At 41.2% G+C, this 12,420-nt stretch overlaps 1 long non-coding RNA gene across 1 annotated transcript; it reads right to left on the reverse strand.

Moving 5' to 3' along the window:
• Positions 1-56: 56 nt before the first annotated feature.
• Positions 57-2,362, reverse strand: LOC139423870 (uncharacterized). The gene is made up of 3 exons (XR_011635885.1): positions 2,304-2,362; positions 1,598-1,820; positions 57-1,337 (listed from the first exon to the last, which is right to left on the reverse strand). It is a non-coding gene; the product is annotated as an uncharacterized lncRNA (long non-coding RNA).
• Between the last annotated feature and the right edge of the window lie 10,058 nt (positions 2,363-12,420).

Genomic DNA, 12,420 nt, shown 5'->3' on the forward strand with positions numbered 1-12,420 from the left:
ACTTCACTTTTGGAAAGGCTCATTAATCCTCCGCTTATTTACCTTGTGGTCTGAAAAAAACCTTGGTCTGTTTTTATTATGCAGTTTATCAAAAATGTGATTAATAACTGCTGCATTTGTTAATTGCACATTTTAATTTCATGCTTGCTTGGTTGATTACATAAGTTCAAAGGCAAAGTCATCCTTCATTCGGTGGGACAAAGGCTCATCTTACTGGAAATCATGTGAATGCAATATCTGGCTAAGCAGTGACATTCATCAATCAATTAAGTTCCGTAGCGATGGCAAACATTGCCACCCTCGGGAACGAGAGTCGAGCTAGTGCATCACTGAGGTTCTTGACAGACAAGCTTAACAGTATGTGTTATGACATGACAGTAGTTGTAATCCTCCAATTCCACCACTAGGGGGTAGTATAAGCGTTTTCATGAGGGTATCATGTTTTAGAGAGCGCAACAACATTGTCCTCTAAAAGCAGACAGGCCACATCAATATTTCAATTTAAGGTGGTTTTCTAATTTCCTTCATTGGCACTGATCTGGAGAAAGAGCAGTGCTGATGATGGAAAAGATTACATTCTTTCCACATTACTGAGCCAGCCGAGCTGTATTGCGCTGGCCTGGCTACGCATTCACCATAGTTGCTGGAACCATGCTGGAAAGGAGCATGTAAAAATTAAAGCATAGTACAGTTTGGGTCAGCACAGTAGTGTGAAACGGGCCTTAGAGATGTTAGGGATGGAACATGTTAGGAATGGAGGTCCCAATATTGCACTCAATTGTGATGGTACTTAAGCCCACTCTTTGGTCTAATTGAATACAATCACAAGTTTTGTTTGCGTTTCATGGCTGACATTTGAAATGTAATTGATTATGTGATGTCTGTAGTGTCTTGAAATGCAGCCCTGGTCTTCCCTGGGTGAAATATGTTCATACTCCACACACCTGTAAGCAAGTTACTCTGCAGTTTGACTTATTGTGAAATTCAGCGTTTTATTTGATCTCTAACAGAGGAATAACATTTACAGCTAATCAAGCACAGGTAATTACATCATTATCTTCCATTTACTCCACACGTGAATCGTTAAATAGATAGTAGTCCACTGGCAAAACGCCTCACCACCAGTCACTCCTGGGAATCCTTCTCTTTCAGTGCCATCTCAGAGCGAGCGACGCTTCTCATAGCCCTCTGCATGAGCCAGGTGGTTAAATGGATGCCAAGGAAGGACCCCCCAGCCACCCACAGCCAGTTCTTCTTCAACCAGCTCTGGGGCTTCATAGTCTCAGTCCACTGTATAGCCTAGTCGGTGTTGTCCTTTCTGAAGGATGTGTACGTCACTGGAACAAAACAGAGAACAATTAGGATACGAGATACTCGTGGTTCCCTACCATGGCAACTCCGAATGAGGGTGATCTACACAACTGAAGGATGTGTCACTTTATGGTTACATTAAATATGATTTAGCTACTATAAGACCTTGACATGCCTTAGATTAGAGTGCAGAGAGAAAATGTCACATAATACATCGAGATTGATAGGATGATAATCATGACTCATGACATAACAATAATAAAGAGCTCCAACATGCTTACCTTACCTTCACATGCTACTTTGCCTTGGCAGGGGCTTGAGGTGGCGAAACATATGCCACAATGCCTGGTTCGGGCATATAGTCCTGTTTATTCTTGTGTAGCGCAGGGTGCGACTTGACGTTGTACCAACCCCAGTGTATGAGTCCAAGGCTCGTGCCCATAACAATCAAGACTTTGTAATTATTCCAGATAGTCCGCAATCCCATGATTGAAAGGCACTTGGCTCAACTATAACCACAAGCATAAAGAAAAAATGAATGTCAAGAAGCATTGACTTGTTAATGCATTATAACCTTCTATTCAGTCAAACTGTAGACATTTTTCAAAAGGGTGTCATGTCCCATGCATTTATTTTTTTCTTGACAGTTTTAAAATTGTTCAACTGGTCAGTCATCAAACTACAATACCGCACGAATAACTGTCTTGCTTGGGTTAGATTTGCCATTTGAGCACAAGGCTATTCTCTGCCCTAGCACAGCTAGCTAGCTAGCTAGCTAGCTAGCTAGGTTATGTACAGCTTTCGCTAGTGAAACAGCTGACATTATGATACATTCAGAGATCATTAATTCATCATGCTTCATACATACAATAACACACATTTTTCACGTTGTAAACTTCGGTAATGTCGTATTTCATCAAATGTAAACGTTGGCAGGCTAACTGAATGTTTGTTAACGTGTGACTAGGTTTAGCTAGCTAGCTAGTACTCACCTTCAAGAGTCAGCTCTTTCTCGTATGTCCACCATTTCTGGGTCCTCGCAGTATTGTCGACTTGAAGATGCCTGAACATGAGATAATTGTGTAATGTTGATAATATCATCAAAGAGAATCAACCTCTCTTATATAAATATTAGAAAATTTGATTTTTTAAATGAAAACTAATTTTCCGCTTAATATTTTAAACAAACGTTTTTAAAAACTACATAATAATAATGATGGAGTCAATATTTTAGCCACCTAGTGGTTAAGAGCGTTGGGCCCATAGAGAATGATAGAGGCCTCTGGTGGCCATGCCATTTTTGCATGGGCAATACCACTGCGGGCTGCCATCATTTTAATGAAGTCAACTGGGTGGGACATCCATTGGCTAATCCCTCCTTGTGACCTTCTTGGAGTCATGTGCAATTTGGTCATCCTGAGGGATCAACCAATTGTGAAGAAGAAAATAGACTACTTCAAAATGGAGTTAGCCTCCATGGCTCTGCCACAATGATGAGGTTTATTTCCATCTCTATGACAGTAACTGAAAGGTCACTCACTGGTTAATGTGAAAAATCTGTCGATGTGCCCTTGAGTAAGGCACTTTATCCTATTTGCGCCTGTAAGTCACTCTGGATAAGAGCTAAATTACTACAATTTTCATTTAACATGTTTGCAACTTTGCCAGGACGGGAAATTGTGTTCCTGCGTTTTCACAATGTAATGTTGAAGTGGTAAGCAGAAGCTATGTGCTTATGAAGCTATTTTAATGTTACTTTGGCTGGTTAAATGTTGACAATTCATCGTTGTTAAATGTTAACACGTCTCTCTGAAGCTCTCTAAAATTGATTGGAGGTTTGGGCCAGCAGAGGGAGCTGTCTGCCTATGTAATTATTACCAGATGAATCAATCAATCACTCTCTCTCTCTCTCTCTCTCTCTCTCTCTCTCTCTCTCTCTCTCTCTCTCTCTCTCTCTCTCTCTCTCTCTCTCTCTCTCTCTCAAGCACAACAACTTATGTCTTCAAAGCATTATATATGATCACATAATAATGCATTAGCCTATACAGTACCTGTTGGCCTTAATTTAAGTGTTACCAAATAATCTATTCAGTTAGGCCTGAAGCTAACAATATGTGAAAAAAAAGCTAAGTATGTACTAAATCAAAGATGGGCAACTCCAGTCCTCGGGGGCCTGATTGGTGTCACACTTTTACCCCAGCCCCAGCTAACACATAATCAACGAATCATGATCTTTAGTTTAGAATGCAATTAGTTTCATCAGCTGTTTTTATTAGGTATGTGTAAAAAGTGTGACATCACTCCTGCCCCCGAGGACTGAAGTTGCCCATACCTGTGCTAAATGCAAACTTTTTTTTTAATCAGAAAAATGTCACCTAGGGACACTTTTCATCAAGTGGAGTTCTGGTTAGTTACAATGTGGTTGGGAACAAAAGGTGCAGCAGTACAATGAAGAAGTTGGGCTTAAGTGGCCAGTGATAGCTGAGCCTCTATCAGTCATAATAGTCCCAACTCCTTGTGCCCCACAGTTTACATCACTTCTTATGAGAACCAGGAACTAAAGCCACATTGGCCCATTTTAAAGGCTGTGAGAAATGGGAGCTTCTTTCAAAACGGTCCATTTCAGATGTCTTGGGTGGGACACACTGACGTGTTCTCTCTATTGATGGAGAAGCTTATCTAGATCTATCTTCCCTGTGGGGCAAGCTGCCGACAGATTTCTAAAGCCATGAAAATATACTTTACTGAATAGCAAGCACCCTCAAGTTGTGACAATGCACTTCAGTTGGCCTCAATAAATGGACTATCATGCACAAATGTATTTTGTTTAAACAAACAATGACCAAATTTAAAGCCACAAGTACATAAAATCTAAAATCTTCGTAAACAAGAGATGTGGACTAACTGAAATGATATAAAGAACGTACAGGGTCTTGGCCCAGTAACATCTGTTTGGTTTGGTCTTGTTCTAGTCTGTGAGGAGTCAGGCTATGACTGATTAAACTTGATATAGCGAATCCCAGACTTAATTTATGGAATACTTATGTTGCCCAATGCAGCTGTGGCTACTCAAATAGTTCCTATGGGTGTAGGGGAAAGGGGGGGCTTTTCTGGACTTGCCAGACTCTAGCAGTCACATCAGTCTGGCCATTATCAATGTATGTGTGAGAGAGAAAAAGAGAAGGGAGGTCTTTAGTGGTTTCATCTGTGCAATGTCAGCCCTTACTTACGCCAGAGGAGTCTGGTGGGAGGAGCTATAGGAGGACATGCTCATTGTAATGGCTGGAATGGAATCAATGGAACGGGGTCAAACATGTGGTTTCCATATTTTTGATATGTTTACCTTTCCATTTATTCCATTCCAGCCATTACAATGAGCCCATCCTCCTCTGCTCCTCCCACCAGCCTCCTCTGCCTTACACCCCTCTGGGTCATCAATGCGTTTGTCACGAGATGACTATCACCCTACACACACCCACACGTACACACTTTGACACACCCCAATTCACCAAATAGCCCCCATCTCTTACTCACTCACTCACACACACACACACACAACCGACTTAAAAATCAAGGAATGTCTTGGTTTCATCATGTCCTGGTATTTTGTAATTTTTTTGTAATTTTTATTAGGATCCCCATTAAGCTAACGCCATAACGCTAGCAAATCTTCCTGGGGTTCAACACCAATTAACAAGACATTACAAACAACCACAATCAAGACTTCACAAACATTCAACAAGTAGACAATACAGATCATTAAAATACTGACAGGAAACACATTTAACATTCAGTTGATACTTTCTATTTGCTTTCCAGTCATATGGTCTATTACATTAGATGTTCTTTTATTTTTTTCTTGCTCATTACATTCTGATGCTGCACCATACATTGTAGTCATCAGCATACATGACCACTCTTGCTTTGTTCTTTACTGAAGGTAAATCATTAGAAAAGATAAATTAGAGTAGTGGGCCTAGGCAGCTTCCTTGAGGAACACCACAATGTGCATTTTTACTATTTGAAAAGCTGCCACTTGTTTCCTTCTCCTGGATAGATAGCTTTCCATCCAGGATAGAGCTGCATCCTTAAGACCATAACATTTGAGTTTTCCTAGTAACAGTTCATGATCAATTACATCAAAAGCAGCACTGAAATCCAGCAACACTGCACCAACTAACTTCCTGTCATCTGTCATTTGTGCTAAGGCCGTACTCGTAGAATCCCCTTCTTTGTATGCATGCTGGAAACCCGTTATTAGACCATTATATGAGAAATGATCCTTGATTTGTACAGATACAATTTTTTTCCAATAATTTACTTAACACGGGCAGCAAGTTTATAGGACAACTATTAGCACCAGTGAATGCAGATTGTGTATCCTTAGGTAGTGGAACAACCTTTGACTCTTTCCAGACTTCTGGGCACACATACATCAAGAACTTATTAAAAATATGAGAGATTGGTGTAGATATTTCGTTAGCTGTAACTCTAAGCAATTTGGCGTCTAGATTATCTGTACCAGGCGACTTGTCATCCGAAAGAGACAACAGCATCCTTTCTACCTCTTCCCTTTCTACTTGATGAAATTTGAACCTGCATTGCCTCTCCTTCATGATACATATATGAATGAGAAACATTATAAAGAGTGGGAAAAGGGATGGCTGAAAATAACCATTCACTTAGGGCCATGCTACATTGTAAGCCTTATGGTGTTTGAAGGGCCACTGACTTCTCCAAGACTAACCACCCACCTTTAATCGTTTCAAAATGTTTTTGGGTGGTTCAAACTGAGATCTGTTTGTGTCTTGCCAACTCCTATGGTCATTGTCACATGCAGATCTGAGACCAGTTTTGGATGACAGTGCAATATCAAAAAATGGCATTGTTTTTTTCCCCTGAAAGGGACAGAGGGGCAAAACAACCTATTACATGGCACCGTTTGTGCGCGAAGCATGGAGTCAGTCAGTTAGTGCTGATATGTATGGTTAGTGTGCAAATGGGTCACTCCACGATCTTGCCGGGAGGGGTAATTCGATAAAAGAGATATATTCCAAGCATGGCCCGCAACCTGCATCCCGGCCAAAGGCGAAGCATTGCGGTGTCTTCAACTCCCCACTTATTTTGCTCCAACCCGCATTACACATAGTAATGGAGGGAGGCATTTCAGCAACATTCCCATTGCGTTCCAGTTCTAATATTAGCATTCATTTCAAGAACGCAGGGCATAGCGATTGGATACTAATAGTGTCACTAGTTGTTTATTAGAAATGTATTAATTGCTTAGGCTATTCATGGTTTGAAATGTGACATCAATTTGTATTGTGCTGTAACTACATTCTGAAACCACAGCTACTGCTCCAACACCATTGGCCAGAAATAAAAATAGAAGTATCTCTGTTCTATAGAACTAACTGTACCATCATTCATTCCAACGAGCAAGAGAACAGCGGCATAGAAAATATTTTCCCTGCATCAATTTGTTGATTTTACCACCCAGCTGTATGGCCAAATAGCTCTTATATCCATGATCCCGCCATGAAATTCTGTGTCTAACAAGGTTCGCTACGTATCGCATTACATAGACAGTTCATTTTTCCGATGCAATACCAGTGGAATATTTTTTATGAAACCACTTACTCAACATTGCATCAGGGGGCTTTTAGGAGAGGGGCTTGACCTTGTTCTGGCTTGTCATAAGGAAAATGAACGTGGGTAAGAAGTTTCAAGACAGTGTGTGTGCATCATCTTGCAGGAGTGACTTGGTTTTCCAGAAGATGTCGCTGTTCCTTTCATTGCCATATGACAAGACAGTTCAGGGGCTCTCTTTGCAACTTTGTATAATAGGAGGTAGGCTAATTAGCCAAACTTGGTGCAAACTGCCCCTAAATTGTAGTATTTCGCCATTTCATTGTTGTGAAGACTTGGAAGTACACATAGTATTAACCAGTGGAGGCTGCTGAGGGGAGGACGGCTCATAATAATGACTGGAACGGAGCAAATGGAATGATATCAAACATATTGAAACCATGTGTTTGATGTACTTGATACCATTCCACAAATTCCACTCCAGCCATTACCACAAGCCCGTCCTCCCCAGTTAAGGTGCCACCAAACTCATGTGGTTTTAACTGTGCCTTTTAGCCTGGTAAAAGTGTCTTGACAAGTGTCTTTCTTGTGGAAATCTGCCTACTCTCACATTTGTTCCCACGGTGGATTCCAGTCTAAAATACAGTCATCATTCATACTAACCAGCCAAATGTCAAGCAGTTAACTTCAAGGCTTGGCCGCACCAAGAAAGTCTTCCACCAATGACAATGCCCTCATAATTTAGAATAGACCAATCTTTAATCTAATAGGTTGTTTTGCCACAGCTACACCCATTCTCAAAAATACAAAAACCCAAGAGAGCCATTGCCATTGGTGAATCATCAGAAAATCAGCTATTATCATTTTATCAGCAAAGTTTCCCAGAGATATTATATTTTGCGGTGAGAAGTCTGCATGCAGAGAGTGGGCGGCAACTATTCATCCCTGAAAGAGAAGACAAATCACCTGATCCCATCTCCTTTTTTAATTTCTTTCTTTCTTCCCTTTTTCCTTTTTAATGGCGTGAAGTGAAAATGTTGGTTTTGAGGAGGGGTTTCTTGTAGGGCTGGGAATTGCCAGGAACATCACGATACGATATTATCACAATACGATATGTGTTGCAATTCTAACGATTCTCTACGTATTGCAATTCGATACTGCGAGTTTCTTGCAATTTGATGTTCCAAACATATTGCTCCCTATATGCCTGCTGCAGAGAGAAGAAAGAGCCATAATTAATATAGTTCTGGCGCAGGTTCTGCCAACTAGCGTTAGCTAACGCTACCGAGAAGAGGAAAATAATGTATAATTCAAAAAAGTATCGAGATATGTAACTGTATAGATTTATTTTTTTCCCCCCATCACAACAACTCTTCCCTCAAAAACTATACAATCTGTAAGTATTATACATTTTCATGTTGGCCTTTATCTTACCCGGCAACTGAATTATTTTGAAGTCAAGTGACCCATACTTTAGCTACATGGAATGACTGAGTATTTTACTGACTGGGAAAGGAGAGGGACATAGAAAAAGTGTAACTATGGAAGATGGATGGACAGGTTGTGAGATAAATATTATGAAAGATTGAGCGAGATGGGGGGGGGGAAGGCAACAGAGAGATTCAAAGAGCAAAACAGAGAGAAAGAGGGACAGAGAGAGAGGATAAAAGTGAAATGAATAGAGGAGAGAATAGAGACAGAGTGCGTAAACTATATACAACGTGGTAATTGAAGAGTATCACAGCCATGCCTGCTTAGTGGTAGGAAATAATCTTGCTCCTATCATTTACTTCTCGCTCTCCTATCCTTGCCACTTATCTCTGTGTGGTGTGTCTTTGTTGTCTGCGGGGGTCGTGAGCGTTGCTAACCCGTGGCAGGTCACCCCTCATTGTCTGACAGTGTGGGAACCCTGTAAGCTGGTGCTTCTTCAGGTTCCACCCCCAGGGCAATAGGCTAAAGACACCAGCTGGTTATCTGAATGGCGTTAGGTAGGAAGATACCATCGCCGGGATGGGGGGAGGAGAGTTACTAACTGCTTGAAAGTTTTCTATTTTCTCCAAGGTGAGAATCTATGAAGGTGATAGACTTTGAGGTTGAGTTTCATATGTGTGTTCATTCCATTGCCTTTATCATTATGTAGCAAATACATTGTATTGATTGGCTATTGTTTGAATCAGGGTCTGGGTCAATTCCATCTCAACTCTAGTTATATAGTGCGTCGTACGTCGTATTCTTATGAAGAAATTCCATGTCAAAATCCAGACAGGAATTGAACTGGAATTAACTCTGGAAGGAATCTAAACTTGGGTGTCCTAACTATCAGGATTTACTACACAACAAACGAGGATAAAAAAAAACTAAAGGATAACAATAAAAACTGAATGACTAAAAAGCACACGAAGAAAAGCAAAGTCAAAAAGGTGTGATTTTAAGATCTCTTTTAAAATGTCCACAGTTTCAGCCCCCCTCAGGTTCTCTGGCAGGCTTAATCTGTGTCTGGGAAACCAGCCCCTAGTGTTATACACTACCCTATCTGCTACAGTTTATAGACACTGTACATTTGTTCGTACATGCGTATGACAAGTGTTATGATGCATTATGATTGTATAATTGTGAATTATACCTGTTGGGGTTAGATACAATAAATTCATCTTAAATTATTCTGTGCATTTTATATTTCTAGCTACCACCCAGAGAAATGTTGCTCAGATAGGTTCCCAGTTTGTCTGCTCACACAGGTTACACCCATAGACTTGTACTGGCAGGTAAAGCTTTATACTAACAGCTGTGCCATGACAGATACATGGGAAATGGTGTGTGTGTGTGTGTGTGCGTGTGCATGTGTGTGTGCGTGTGTGTGTGTGTGTCCGTGCACTTGCATGTTTGTCCAGTTGTGTGTGTCTGTGTGTATGTGTCCTACTAAGTGATTTTCTAGGTGTGTGTAGGTGGGTGTCTGAGAATTCAGACATGGTTGGGTGTGTCAGTGTGTGTGTGTGTGTGTGTGTGTGTGATCTTCTTTCAGTGAAGCCCCAGTAGCTCCTTCAATGGAAACAATAGATGCAGATGATGACATCCCGAATCCTGCCACACCTGACGGGCGGTGTTCCCGGAAGAAAATGACTCTGAATGAATTGGGAATGATTCCACCAAAGTCATTATTTAGGATGCTCAGAGTCTTTTGATTGGATTTATTTCACAATTAAAAATACAGACTCGGTGGCCAGTTTATTATGTACACCACCCCGTTCACAAATGGTTCACTCTTACAGACTGTGAGTCACGTGGCTTGCTACGTACTGTAAAACAGGCGTCGGGGCATTTGGTTACTGTTCGTTTGAACGTCAGAATGGGCAAAACGAGTGACCTTTAGCGACTTTGAGTGCGGTATGACCGTCAGTGCCAGGTGCCGGTTCCAGTCTCTCAGAAACAGCTGGCCTCCTGTGTTTTCCACGCAAGACAGTGTCTAGGGTTTACCGAGAATGGTGAGACCAACAAACAACAAAAATCCAGTCAGCGGCAGTCCTGTGGGGGAAAACAGAGCTTTGATGAGAGAGGTCGAAGGAGAATGGCAAGAATTGTGCAAGCTGACAGGCAAATAATAACGCCGTGCAACAGTGGTGTGCAGAACGCCATCTTGGAACACACAGCTCAACGGTCCTTGTCACTGATGGGCTATTGCAGCAGACGAACACCGGGTTCCACTCCTATCAGCCAAAAACAAGAAGAAGCGTCTCCATTGGGCATGCGATCACCAACACTGGACAATTGAGCAGTGGAAAAACAGTGCCTGGTCCGAATCCCGGTTCCTATTGCGTATGTGCTGATGGCAGAGTCAGGACTTGGGCCCATCCTGCCTGGCGTCAACGGTGCAGGCTGGTGGCAGTTGTGTAATGGTGTGGGGAATGTTTTCCTGGCACATGTTAGGTCCCTTGATACCAATTGAGCAACATTTAAATGCCAAACCTTGTAGAATCCATGCCCAGAATAATTCCTGCTGTTCTGGAGGCAAAGGGGGTCCGAACCGGTGCTAGATGAGTGTACCTAATAAACTGGCCAGAGTGTATATAAAATAATACATAAGTTATTGAGGATAAAACACAATAAAGCACAAAGACTTATTTTCGTTGTGGTCTTCTTACTCCTAGATTAATTTGAAATACCTCCACCCATTCCGAGGTTACGTTCATTCAACGCATTGCTAACGTTGCTAATACACTCCTCTAACGTTCCGTAGAGTCTTCCCCCTGCACGACCCTGCATGCACGCACAGTCAATGTAGCGTACGGTACATTTTCACCTTGAATAGGGTGCGGTCTCAAAATCTGTGTACCAGGATTTCCTGTGAGTTAGCAACCTGTGTGGTAAGCCTTCATTAGATAGGAGTTATGAGAAAAAGTGTTCCATCACCAAGATCCGTGTCAGGATGTTTACACAATACATTTAATTATGAGATGGTTATCAGACCTTATAAGGGGGTCATACATCTTCATGGCAATTATAACTATACATTATAACGCAGCATAATACATTTTACCTACAGGCTTTAAAAGGATTGTTCTCTCAAACTATGTTTTTGTATTTTGTTCATTAATCCACTGTTAATACAATCCCCAAAAAGTCTACATGTCATCAGTCAAAAACTGTGAGGATGCCTTTTACTTAAATGATCCTTTTAAGTGTTACAGGAACATTAACAGGTTTATAAACTCTGTTATAAGACGTTACAAATACTCATAGTTTTCACAAGTTATGAAGCATTATGCCTGCAGGCTTTAAGTAAAGTGTTACTGAAAGGTTGACGACTTGATGGATTTAGATAGCCTAGAAAGACTGCGGTGGTGCCCAGGCTGAGGGTTCGCATGCTGCCAGAGCAAGATTTAACCAAAAGACACGTAACAGTACGAGCATAGCAATATGCCTTGGTGCCACAACTGCAAACTGTGCAGCATTTTTCTAGGTATAAACAGCAGTGGATGCCTCGACTTGCGCTGCTGTTGATCGTTTGCTTTCTGCTTGAGTCCTCTCTTTCTTCCCTGTTCTCTCCTTCTTTTCCCGAATTCTGTGTCTTCCATTGCTGTAGGAAACATTCTAATGAAACTAACAGGAGTTATAGGATTAGTTTTAGTAAGAACTCCTAAGTACTTACTAGAACAGTTTTGGATCTCCACTTTGGGATTGACCCAGGGAGGAAAAATTGACAATATTACTCAGCTAATTAGTAATAAAACAATGAATTGCTAACGTACAAAATCTCAAAGAGCTATGCAACTCCATTATATCAAGCACATAGCACAAATGGACCTGTCTGAAAGCTGCAACTTGATATTAGTCTGTCTATAGTGACATCATACACGTCAATAGATGGGGTAAAAAGATTAATGGAAAGCAGACTGTGGGAGATAGAAAAGGGTAATTGGCGCCCATTTAAAAAAGCATACTATATAGAGGGTCATTTCCAGTACCATATTATAATGTGCAGGGATATTGGGTCTATAGAGGTAGATATGTATAGGGGTAAGC

Source organism: Oncorhynchus clarkii, chromosome 13 (genome assembly GCF_045791955.1).
Source record: "Oncorhynchus clarkii lewisi isolate Uvic-CL-2024 chromosome 13, UVic_Ocla_1.0, whole genome shotgun sequence".
Classification (NCBI taxonomy): Eukaryota; Metazoa; Chordata; class Actinopteri; order Salmoniformes; family Salmonidae; genus Oncorhynchus; species Oncorhynchus clarkii.